This window comes from Puma concolor, chromosome A2 (genome assembly GCF_028749965.1).
Source record: "Puma concolor isolate L17-30 chromosome A2, mPumCon1.1.hap2, whole genome shotgun sequence".
In the NCBI taxonomy this organism is placed as follows: domain Eukaryota; kingdom Metazoa; phylum Chordata; class Mammalia; order Carnivora; family Felidae; genus Puma; species Puma concolor.
The window spans coordinates 24,345,218-24,357,671 of NC_141668.1; positions in this window are offsets into that span (position 1 = coordinate 24,345,218).

Here is a 12,454-nt window from a genome sequence, read left to right on the forward strand (position 1 = left end):
CTGCAGGGAATAGATAGACTCTTCTGGTTTACAGTGGGAGACACGGACGGGGTGGGGGTGGGGTGGGGTGGGGTGGGGTGGTGTCTGAAGTCAGCGGAAGACTCTTCTACATCCTTGCCCAGTCCCCCAACCCCGCCAGTTTTTTCTGGTTTCGGTTAGATCTTTCAACTTGTCCCGGGGCCCCATGGATGAGAACCAGGGTTTGGGGGACTCACTTACTCAATCCTTCCAACTCGGGACCTGTGGGAGAGAGGAACTCAGAGTCACTCAGGGCAGCTGCCCCGCTGCTGTTACCTGTGAGAGCAGGTGTCTGGAAGGAAACCAGACGTGCCAACATCAGCCTTTATTGCTACAAATGTGTGAAGTGTGAACTGTGGTTTCCAACGATTGACCCTGGCATGTCTTTGGTTATGGTCGAAGGAAGCCATCCCATTTTGATGGCCCTTGTTGCTCATATGCTGGCTGAGGAAGTTTCTGCTGCTCCCTTTCCCTGTTCTGCTCGTTTTGCCTTTCCTCACTCCTTTACTTGTGGTGCTTTGAGTCACCGTGCGACAATTGACACCTATAGCCAGGGGTCCAGCCAGGAGAGTGGACTTACACTGAGCAACTTTCCCACGTTGCAACACGCTAGGATGGTTTCTCCTTCCTCACCCCTACCCTAACCCCTTCAGCATAGCTGATGTAGACTAGTTTTGTTAGGTTTGGCCGTTTAAGAGCAAATTAGCTAGTGCACTTCAGCAACAGCCTCTATTTGTAGGCAAGCCCCAGAGACAGAGATACCGAAAGAGGATTTAATTCAATTTAGCAAATCTTTCTGAAATCCTAGATGTACATAGATAGCACCATAATAAGCATGGTATCCTTGCAGAACTTGAGAACTTGCATTTCACTGTGGAGAGAGTCTTGCCCTCAGGAGATAGTAATATATCATGATAAAGTAGCAAAGCCTTCTCCACCAGGGCAGGGACCTTATTCTATTTTCTGTAGTCACAAGGCATCCAGACAGGCATATTAATCACTTAACAAGTAAACTGCCAAAGTGAGGCATACAATGAGCGTGCAATAGGAATTTATAGCAGGGAGAGGTTGGTGTGGGTAGAAGGGGAGGAAGTGGGATTTGAAGCCAGCCCTGAAGCATGAAAAGGAGGAGTTAGGAAAGTAGAGAGGAGCAGAGCTGGCGTTACACATGGAGGAAACTGTAACTATACCCCAGAGCACGACTGGCCTGGCAATCAGGACGTGGTAGAGGATAAGGAGGGGAAATGATTGGTAAGAAGACTCAAATGCCACATGGAGGCATTAAGGTTTAATTCTATTGGCAACAAGGAAACAGTGCAGATTTTTGATCGGAGGAGTGATATGCTTAAGAACATTAATCAGGCAATGTGAGGATTGTATGAAGGGCAAGATGCTGGAGGCAAGCGACCATTCTAAGGGAAGTCGCTAGTGATTTATGGAAGAAGTGGGAATAGACTGTGTCATTAGAGCATAAGATTCCCGCTGGAAAGTCACTTAAACATTGTTACCTCCTTGATGAATTCTTCTGTGATATAAATGAAATGCTGCTATAACCTGTCCAAAGTCTGAGCCACAGAGAAATTCACATGATACCATGTTGACTTTTTGCTTTGTGAACTTTCTCCACTTATTTTTTAACTGGCTGTTAGTGCGGCCGTTTTGAAGCTCTGTGCGATATTCCACGTATTAGAAGGAGCCTATGGACATGCTCGGGCAACTCCTTACCTCTCTATCTAAAAATGTTAGTAATTCATTAAGTGCGAAGACGCTACCATTCCTCGTCTGGTGTTTCTTGGCAGGTGTGAGGAAGAATACATCACTGCAATATAGTTACTTTTACACTGGAGATAGAAGAAGGTAAATGGAGAAGATCCTAAGGAGTTCTCTTCTGGCCAGAATGTTCTTCCCTTCGGGAGGAGAGAGAAGATATTCTAATTCCTCAACTCTCTGTGTGTGTGTGTGTGTGTGTGTGTGTGTGTGTGCGCACATGTGTGTATGTATGCATAACAGAAGTACACATAGAAGTATACTTCTGTTTACCAGGCTTCCGCATTCCTTTCTGGATATCTTGCTGGCCTAGGCAAAGGGCAGCAGGAAAGCAGACTGAGACAATTCTCACAGCACTGCGCACAGCTACTGGGCCAGGTTCCCAACAGTGGCAGCTGCAACAATAGTCACGGCTCCACATTTAAAGTGCCGGTGCTCTCGTGCAGAAACAGCAGAAAGTGGAGTCAGACAGCGGGTTTGGGAGAGGAAGACAAGTGCTCAGTGGGGACTGGGGAAGAGACCCTAGTGGTTCCTGAATGGCATCCAGGGTCTTGGACAAACTCATCCATCCCCTCTTGTTAGCATACCAAGACCTGCCATCTCCGTTAGAGGCTCTTCAGGGTTACTTGACACACTTCTGGTCTCCAACCTGGTGGCAGGGCTGCAGAGTGTATCTCTCCTGAGCCTGAGTCTCCCCCACCCTCAGTTCCTCAAGAGTCGGAACCCCATCTACATGCCGTGACACAGTCCTTCTGTCAGGGCCATGAGAAACTGCCCTGTGTTGAAAATGCATTACGGTATTTGATTTGCTACAAGTAGCTTCTTGATTTCTGAGTTATGCTCACCAAATATTTTGGCATTTTAAAGTTACACGTTCAACGTTGACTCTTTGTCATTTGCCTCTGTGCCCTCCACTACAAAGAATGAACCTGAAGCTGTCTATGGAATATCGATGGTATCTTTGAGAACTTGGTTGCCTTCTTATGGTTCAATTGTCACACCGGCCAGAATTTAGGGCGTAATTTTGCAGCGCTCCATTTTCTTCTCCTTCTAGTGTTTCTTATTTTGTAACTAGGGGTCAAGTCAGAGAGAAAGGACAATCTGGGAAAGGGGCTAGGTAAGCTACCTCCTCAGAGAGGCAGCACAACAGATATGGAGTTAGAGACCTGAGTTGGACCTTACTAGCCAAGGACATTTTTGAACAACTTATTCTAAGCCCCTATTTCCTCGTTCACAAAAAATGATACATTATCAATTGTGTTTCTATACATAAGCAGTAAACAGCCTGAAAAGGAAGTTAAGATGGCAATTCCATTTATAGAGCAGCTAAAAGAATTGAATACATAGGAATAAATCTAACCAAGGAGGTAAGAGACTTGTACACTGAAAACGACACAACATTGCTTGAAGAAATTAAAGACCTAGATAAATGGAAAGACACTCAGTGTTCATGGATAGGAAGACTTAATGTTAAGATGCCAATAGTACCCAAAGCAACCTACAGATTCAATGCAATCCCTATCAAAATTCTAACAGTCTTTTTCACAGAAATAGAAAAGCCAATCTTCAAACACATCCAGGATTTCAAGGGTCTCAAAACAATCTTGAAAAGGATTAATAAAATGGGAAGACTTACACTTCCCAACTTTGAAACTTACTACAAAGCTGCAGTAATTAAAACAGTATGGTACTGGCATAAAGACAGCCAATAGAATAGAATAGAGAGCCTAAAAACAAACCCTCACATATATGACCAATTGATTTTCTACAAGGATGCCAAAACTATTCGAAGGGGAAAGGACAGTTTTATCAATAAACAGTAATGAGAAAACTGGATATTTATATGCAAAAAAAATGAAGTTGTATACTTACCATACACAATGTATAAAAATGAACTCAAAATAGATCAAAGCCTAAATTTAAGAGCCAAAACTATTAAATTCTCAGGAAGAACGTATTGGAGAAAATCTGCATGACATTGGATTTGGTGCCAGTTTCATGGGTATGACCAACAGCACAGCCAATAAAAGAAAACATAGATAAATTGGACTTCATCAAAAGGAAGAACTTTTGTGCATTAAGGGATACTATCAGGAAAGCAAAATCCAACCCACAGGATGGGAGAAAATATTTGCAAATAATGTATCTAATAAGGAATTAATATCCAGGATATATAAAGCACTCCTAAATCTCAACAACAACAACAAAGCAACCCAAGTTTAAAAGGGCAAAGACTTGAATAGACATTTCTCCAAAGAAGATCTATAGATGGCCAAAAAGCACATGGAAAGATGCTCAACATTATGAGTAATTAGAGAAATGCAAACCACACTGAGATATTACCTCACAGCTACTATACTAGGATGGCTATTAGAACACACATACACACACAGAAGATAACAAGTGTTGGCAAGAACAGGGAGAAATGGGAACCCTTGTGCGTTGTTGGTGGGAACGGAAAATGGTTTGGCTGCTGTGGAAAAGTTTCATGGTTTCTCAAAGGCTAAACACAGAATTGCCATATGACCCAGCAATTCCACTTCTAGGTATGTGTCCAAAAGAACCGACAGCAGAAGGCAGACAGACACTTTTACATGAATATTCACAGCAGCACTATTCACAACAGCCAAAAGGTGGAAACAACCCAAGTGTCCAGTAACAGATGAATGGATAAACAAAATGTGGTATATACGCACAACGGAATATTATTCTGCTATAAAAATGAATAAAATTTTGAGATGTGGTAGAACATGGATGAAACTTGAAAACATTATGCTGCGTGAAATAAGCCAGACACAAAAGGACAAAGAGTGAATAACTCCGCTTATACGAACCCCCCCCTAACCCCTGGCCAGAATAGGCAAATTCATAGAGACAGAAAATAGAATATGGTTTACTAGGGACTGGAGAGGCAGGAAAGGGAAGTTATTGTTTAATGGGTACAGAATTTTTGTTGGGGCTGATGCAGAAGTTTAGGATGTAGATAGTGGTAATGGTAACACAACATTGTAAATATATTTAATGCCACCGAAAATGAAAACTATATGTCCTTATTTTAGAGCAATTAAAAAAAGGAAAAGAAGGGCGCCTGGGTGGTTCAGTCGGTTGGGCCCCCGACTCTTGATTTCAGCTCTGGTCATGATCCCAGGGTCATGGGATTGAGCCCCGGGTTGAGGCCATGTCCAGCATGGAGCCTGCTTGGGATTCTCTCTCTCCTTCTCCCTCCGCCCCTCTCCCCCACTCATGCTCTCTCTCTCTCTAAAATAAAAAAAGAAAAAAAAAAACAAAGAGAGGAAAAAGAAAAGAGAAAAAAAGCATATTACTACTTAGCTATAAGGGAATTAATAACGATTAATATGAAGTAACATGGCAAATCTTGGTCCTTACATGCTTAATAGCTATTGGTTTCATTTCCCTTCTTTCATCGCCAACATCCTTCCTATGGGACCTTGTCAGTAGTTTCTAAAAGTCCAACTAGTAGCCAACATTTCAAAACTGTGGCTGGTTTGGGACTGTACGCTGTGATATCAGGTTTTAGGTCTTTTCTGGAAAATGATAGTTTTTGTTTTTATGCTAAAGAACAAAGTTTTCCTCTTCTCAGTACATGGTACCACCATTTGCCCAGCTGCACTGGCCAAGAGCTTGAGAGTCATTCTCAAGTCTTTCTCTAACATCTCACCCCCAGTCCTCTCAGCTACACCTTAAAAATATGTCTAGACTCCAGCTATTCCTCATCACCTCCACAGCTGCCAGCCTGGCCTGAGCTATCAGCCAGTGTCACCTGGGCCACTCCAAGAGCTTCCTAATACAGCTTCCTACTTCCCCTTACCTTCCTACAGCCTATTTTCCAGTCAAGTGCCAGGACTGTCCTTCTAAAATATAAATCAGGCCGTATCATCTCTGTGCTCAAAACTCTCTGATGGCGTCTCATCACATTTAGAGTAAAATTCCACAGTCTCATCGTGACTTCACCAAGGTCCTGTCGACATCGTGACGACCTGGACCTCATTTGCTGCTACTCTCTTTCTAGCTCACCCCATCTCAAACACACACCAAGCAAACACCTGCCTCGGGATCTTTGCACCCATGCTCACTCCATGTTCCTGCTTCACTCAGGTCTCTCTTCAAATATTCCCCTGAAGAAGGCATTCTTATAAGTTGCTCCAAAGAAAATAAAAGACTTAAGTATAAATCTAACAAAAGTAGGTACATGATCTGTATGATGAAAATTATAAAATGCTGATGAAAGAAATAAAAGCCTAAATTCTTGGAGAGACACATGTTTTAGGGATGGGAAGTTTCAACGTAGTAAAGATGTCAATTTCCCCTACACTGATGCCCTAAACCTCTAGGTTTAACATAATTAAAAAAAATTTTTTTAATGTTTATTTTTGAGAGAGAGAGAGAGAGAGCGAGCACAAGTCGGGGAGGGGCAGAGAGAGAGGGAGACACAGAATCTGAAGCACCAGGCTCTGAGCTGTTAGCACAGAACCTGACATGGGGCTCGAAGAACCATGAGATCATAACCTGAGCCGAAATTGGATGCTCAACTGACTGAGCCACCCAGTCGTCCCTAGGTTTAACATAATTTTAATCAAAATCTCAGTGAGTTTCTTTATTAGACATAGACAAACTTATTCTAAAATTTATGTGGAAAGGAAAAGACTCTAGATTAGCCAAAATAATTTTTGGAAAACAAAGAATGAAGTGGGAGAAATCATTTCTTGATGGTTTACTATAGGACTACAGTAATCACAACAGGTGATATTGGTGGAAAGGTAGACACATACACCAATGGAACAGACAGAGATCTCAGAAACAAGCCTACAAATATGCTCAATTAATTTTTGTTAAAGTAGCAAAGAAATTCAATGGATGATTTTCGATAAATGGTACCCAAGCAATTAGACATCCATAAGAAAGAATATGAAAGTCAATGTACACTTCACACATTATACAAAAATTAATTCAAAAGGAGTCACTGACTAAAATATAAGCATAAAACTATAAAACTTCTAGGAAATAACATAGAAGCACATTTTCAGGACGCATGACTGGGTAGAGTTCTTAGACTTAACACCAAAAGAATGACCAATAACTAATAAGAGAAGAGATTGATAAGTTGGACCTCATCAGAATTTAAAACTTTGTGCTGCAGAAGACACTGTTAAGAAAATGAAAAGACAAATTACAGACCAGGAGAAAATAACTGCAAATCACATATCTGACAAAGGTCTAATGTCTCGAATATATTTTAAAAAATTCTCCATACTCAGCATTAAAAAACCAAATAATCCATTTAGAAAATGGGCAAGACGTGCACAGTCACTTCCCCAAGAGAATATAATGGTGGCAAATAAGTACATGAAAAGATACTCAACATCATTAGTCGCTAGAGAAATGCGAATTAAGTCACAATGAGTGATCACAACATACTTATCAAAATGGCTAAAATGAAAAACAGTGATTAGCACCAAATGTTGGCAAGGCTGTGCAGAAACTGGATCACTCATACACTGCAGGGGAACGTAAAACGATACAGCTTCCGCCAGTTTCTGGAAAGACCATACATACACTTACCATACAATGGCACCATACACTCCTAGGCATTTAGCTGAGAGAAACAAAGACTTATTTTCACACAGAAACTTGTACACAAATGTTCATAGCAGTTTTATTTGTAATAGCCCCAAACTGGAAACTAACCAAACATCTTTTAATGGGTGAATGGTTAAACAAACGGTGGTACATCCATACCATGGAATACTACTCAGCAACGAAAAGGAAAGAACTATTGATACAGGTCACTCGGATGTATCTCAAGGGAGTTATACTGGGTGAAGAAAAAAAAAAACAGTTTCAAAAGGATACCTAGTGGATGATTCCATTTATGTAGCATTCATGAAACAACATAATTATAGAGATGGAGACCAGATTAGTGGTTGCGAGGGGTGAGTGATGGTGGGGAGGGATCAGTGTGGCTACAGAGAGGTAACACTGATGTGTCTTGTGATGATGGCACAATTATTTCTTTGTAATAGTTTTATTGAGCATAATTCATACATGTAGGTCAGTACCTTGATCGTAGTGATGATGACACAAGACTACACATATGTTAAAATTACCTAGAATTATGCACACATATTCAAATAAGCACATGTATAACAGGTGAAATCTGAAGAAGCTCTATGGATTGTACTAATGTCACTTTCTTGGTTTTGATACTAGACTAATATTGCAGAAAATGGTAACATTGGGGGAGATTAGGGAAAAGCACATGAGACTTCTCTGTACCTTTCTTTGCAACCTCCTGTGGTTCTCTAATTATTTCAAAATAAAATGTACTTTTTCAATTTAAGGCATTTTAAAACTGCCTCACCCAAAAGAGCACTCTTCTGTCCCTCTCTACCCTTACGTCCTGCTTTATATTTCTTCGTAGCCTATATCTCTTCCCGGCATTATGGTATATGTAAGATATAAGATAGAACATTTTGTATAAATCTCCTTCAGTAGAATTAGGAAGGCAGGACCTTGTGTTCTCCACTGTAACTCTGTCCTAGAATGGTACTTGGCACATTTGTCTTTGTTGACTGCGTGAGTTTACCTGCCTTCCTGTAGATGTACATTTCATTTATTGTGTCTATAAATAAATTGGCCTTTACAGCCTCCTGCCAGAATCACCTTTATCAAGGTATCCACCCCAAACTCTCTGTTCAGAGAAATTTCAATTTCCTTTTTTTTAAGCAATAATATTTTAATACATGCAATTCTCTAATGGGGAATAAGCAATTTGACTCCACTCTGTTTATTCCTTCCTGGCTCCAATCAGGCCTTTTGGGAATATGTCCTCCTTTAGTGTGTTTCCGGGATAGTTAAACCTTCAGCTATGAGAAGGCAGCTAAATAAAGGTCCTTGAATCTGACAGAGTTGACCCCGTGTTCCTCAAAAAGAGCTTTAGGAGGGCAAAGCTTCAGAATGAGTTGTTCAAATAAAATGAAATTTTTTTTACAAGAGAAAGAAACAGTACAAAGAAAGTCCATTAAACTCTCAGCCTTCTATCTTTTTTTTTTTTTTTTTAAGGTTTATTTATTTGGAGAGAGAGAGGGAGCCCATGTGCAGGGGGAAAGAGCAGAGAGAGAGGAGAGAGAATCCCAAGCAGGCTCCCCACTGATTGTGAGTGCAGAGCCTGACCCCACAAATCTTGAGATCATGACCTGAGCTGAAACCAAGAGGGGAAGCTCAACCCACTGAACCACCCAAGTGCCCGTTAGCCGGCTATCTAATTACAAATGGTCACGATACCTTTTGGTATGCATCTGTGGAAGGCAAAATAATGGGTCCTAAAAATGTTAACATTCTAATCCCTAAACTTGTGAATATGACGCCTCGCCTGGCAAAAGGGACTTTGCAGATGGATGTGATTAAGGTTAAGGACTCTGAAGTGGGGAGATTAGCTTGAGTTATGCAGGTGGGTCCAATCCAATCACTTGAGTCCTTAAAAGGAAGAAAATTTTTCCAACTGTAGAGAACCAGAGAAATAGTGTTGCTGACTTTAAAGGTGGAAGAAGGGGCTTCAAGAAGCTGGAAAAGTCAAGAGATTCTCCCCTGGAACCTCCAGAAAGGAATGCAGTCCTGCCAACACTTCGGTGTTGGCCCAGTGAGACCCATGTATGTCAGTCAGATTTCTGATTTACAGAGCTGGATGATAATAAGTTTGTGTTGTTTTACGCACTAAGATTGTGGTACCTTATTCTAGCAGCGAGGAAAACCAATAGGGTATCTTCATCTGATTATAGCTTTTCTATTAGCTTTGCTTGTAAGCAATAGAAACCAAGTTGAGCTTCCTTAGGGCGAACCAACCAGGCTTCTCGGGAAGCCTACAGTGTCTCAGGGAACCCAAAGCAGGACAGCCGCGGAGCTGCAGAAAGGTTATAGGATCATAGTGAAAGCGGCCACTGGGAGCATCCTTCCTCTGCCCCTTTTTTCTCTGCTTCCCCACTCCCCATCTGTTTCATTCTGCTCTTTCTGTAAATACTTTCTCTGCTACTTAGTCCATAAAGTATAAGAAGCCCGAGCCTCAGTTTCCCTTTGCTTCTCTTTCTGCACCAGACCAGTCAGCCCAGGCTGAGACTAGAATCTCATTCTCAGTTTTGAAGGGAAGGAACTCTGACACAGTTTGGGCTAGGTGCCTGTTATTGGATGAATACAGTTTCTCATTGCTCCTCTCTAAATGTATATATATTGAACCCCAACCCTCTCAGTACCTCAGAATGTGACTTTATTTGGGAATAAGGTCATTGCAGATGTAATTAGTTAAGATGAGGTCATACTGGAATAGGATGGGCCCTTATTCCAATATGATTGGTGTCTTTATAAGAGGGAATTGGGACACAGATTGCCACGTGAAGAGAGAAGAAGAGGTCGCAGTTAAACTGCCGTAAACCAAGGAATGCCAACTAAGGGTAAGGCTCTGGAGGCTTAACCAGAAGCTGGAAGAGTCAAGAAAGGATCCTCCCCTAGAGGCACCAGGAGCATGGCCCTACCGACACCTTGATTTTGAACTTCTGGCCTCCAGAACTGTGAGACGATAAGTATCTGTAGTTTTAAGCCACCCAGTTTGTGGTACTTTGTTACAGTAGACCTAGGAAGATAATACAGTGCCCAAGACTGATCCAGTTAGCTCTATCTAGGAGACCATGTCTTACAGTACAAATATGGCTCCTTAAGACTCACCCCTAGGGGTTCCTGGGTGGCTCTGTCGGGTAAATGTCAGACTTTGGCTCAGGTCATGATCTCGCAGTTGGTGGGTTCAAGCCCCACGTCAGGCTCTGTGTTCAGGGTCTGGAGCCTGCTTCAGATTCTGTATGTCTCTCTCTCTCTGCCCCTCACCTGCTTGCGCTGTCTCTCAAAATAAATAAATGTTTAAAAAAAAAAAAATTCACCCCTACGGCTTGAGGGGTAGGGAGTCTGTTTCCAAAGAAGGAAGAATTATCGTGAGTTGGGCAGGTACATTGAAAAGCTGTCCACTATAGATCCCTACAGCTAGGATCAATATGATATTCCAATTTTAATTTTTTTGTTTTTCTTGAAAATAATTATTTTACCCCCTAGAATGCAATCCAGTGTATATGACAGGTGAATCTCAGTTGCTTCTTTCTCATACTGTAATCCATTTGTCCTAACATTATTAGTGATTACCCCTTCCTTTCATCACTGTGTTTATTAGCCAGTGAGTACTGATGGTTGAAAATGTTTCTGGAGTCTCTATGCTATTGCATTCACCTGATTGATTTGCTAAATTCCTGGCATGGTAGTGAGAAGACTCTAGAGGCTAACTTCCAATCTAAATTCTAGAGCATCACTATTCCTCACTTTATTCCCTCCTCTAAGTATTTTATCCACGGTAATCTGGAATATCTAATTACTCTTATATTTTGTGGGGAGAGGGTGCAGTTTACAAAATGTTCCTGACCTCTTTAGAGTAATGGCCCAGAGGAACTCTTCTGGTAGAAGCTTTCTGTGTCCCCTTTTTGAAACTGGTCCCTTGGGGCGCCTGGGTGGCGCAGTCGGTTAAGCATCCGACTTCAGCCAGGTCACGATCTCGCGGTCCGTGAGTTCGAGCCCCGCGTCGGGCTCTGGGCTGATGGCTCAGAGCCTGGAGCCTGTTTCCGATTCTGTGTCTCCCTCTCTCTCTGCCCCTCCCCCGTTCATGCTCTGTCTCTCTCTGTCCCAAAAATAATAAATAAAAAAAAAAAAAAAAAAAAAAAGAAACTGGTCCCTGACCCTATTAACATATCTGTTCTTTAGGATGAGGGCATGTCAGAAAATAGCATATTAAAGGACCTCCATATTAAACTGTGTCATAAATATGTGTCTGTCATACCGTAAGCACTCAATAAGTGTTAGGTAATTTCTCGAATGAAGGCCAGACAACACCCACCTCAAGCTTTTGCCAGTAACCAACAATAGCTCATTCCTACCTTTCCCCCACCTTAAATCATACATGAGAGTGGGAAGGGGGTATAGTAGGCTGATAATGGTCACCCCAAAATATCCATGTCCTAATTCCTGGAACCTGTGTGTTTATTATCTTACAGGGTAAAGGGGACCTTCCAGATGTGGTTAAATTAAGACTCTTAAAATTGGAAGATTATTCTAGATAACGTGGGTGGGCTCAATATAATCACAAGAGTCCCATACGAGGGACATAGGAGAGACAGAGAAAGAGTAGATGTGACCACAGAAGCAGAGATTGATGTATTCTGAAGATGGAAACAGGGGCCAAGCAAACAAGTAGTCTCTAGAAGTTGGAGAATTGATCCTCTACAGCCCTCAGATGGAACTCAGCTCTGATCACACCTTGATTTTAGCCCGGTGAGACCCATTTCAGAGTTCTGACTTCCAGAACTGTTAGATAACAAATTTGTGTTGTTTTAAATTTGTAGCAATTTGTTACAGCAGCAACAGGAAACAAATTCAGAGGGAATCAGAATTTCATTGAACATTCTGCAAAATTTGCACTCTTGGACTCAAGTCCTTGCTTAAATTTCAGGGTTTGAGGCCCATAAAACCTAGCAGTACCTTTCTTGCCAGGTTCCCTCCACATCTGCCCATCTGGCCTGAATTTTGCTGCCGTAAGAATTTTCTTCCATTCACCCACCTTTGAGGC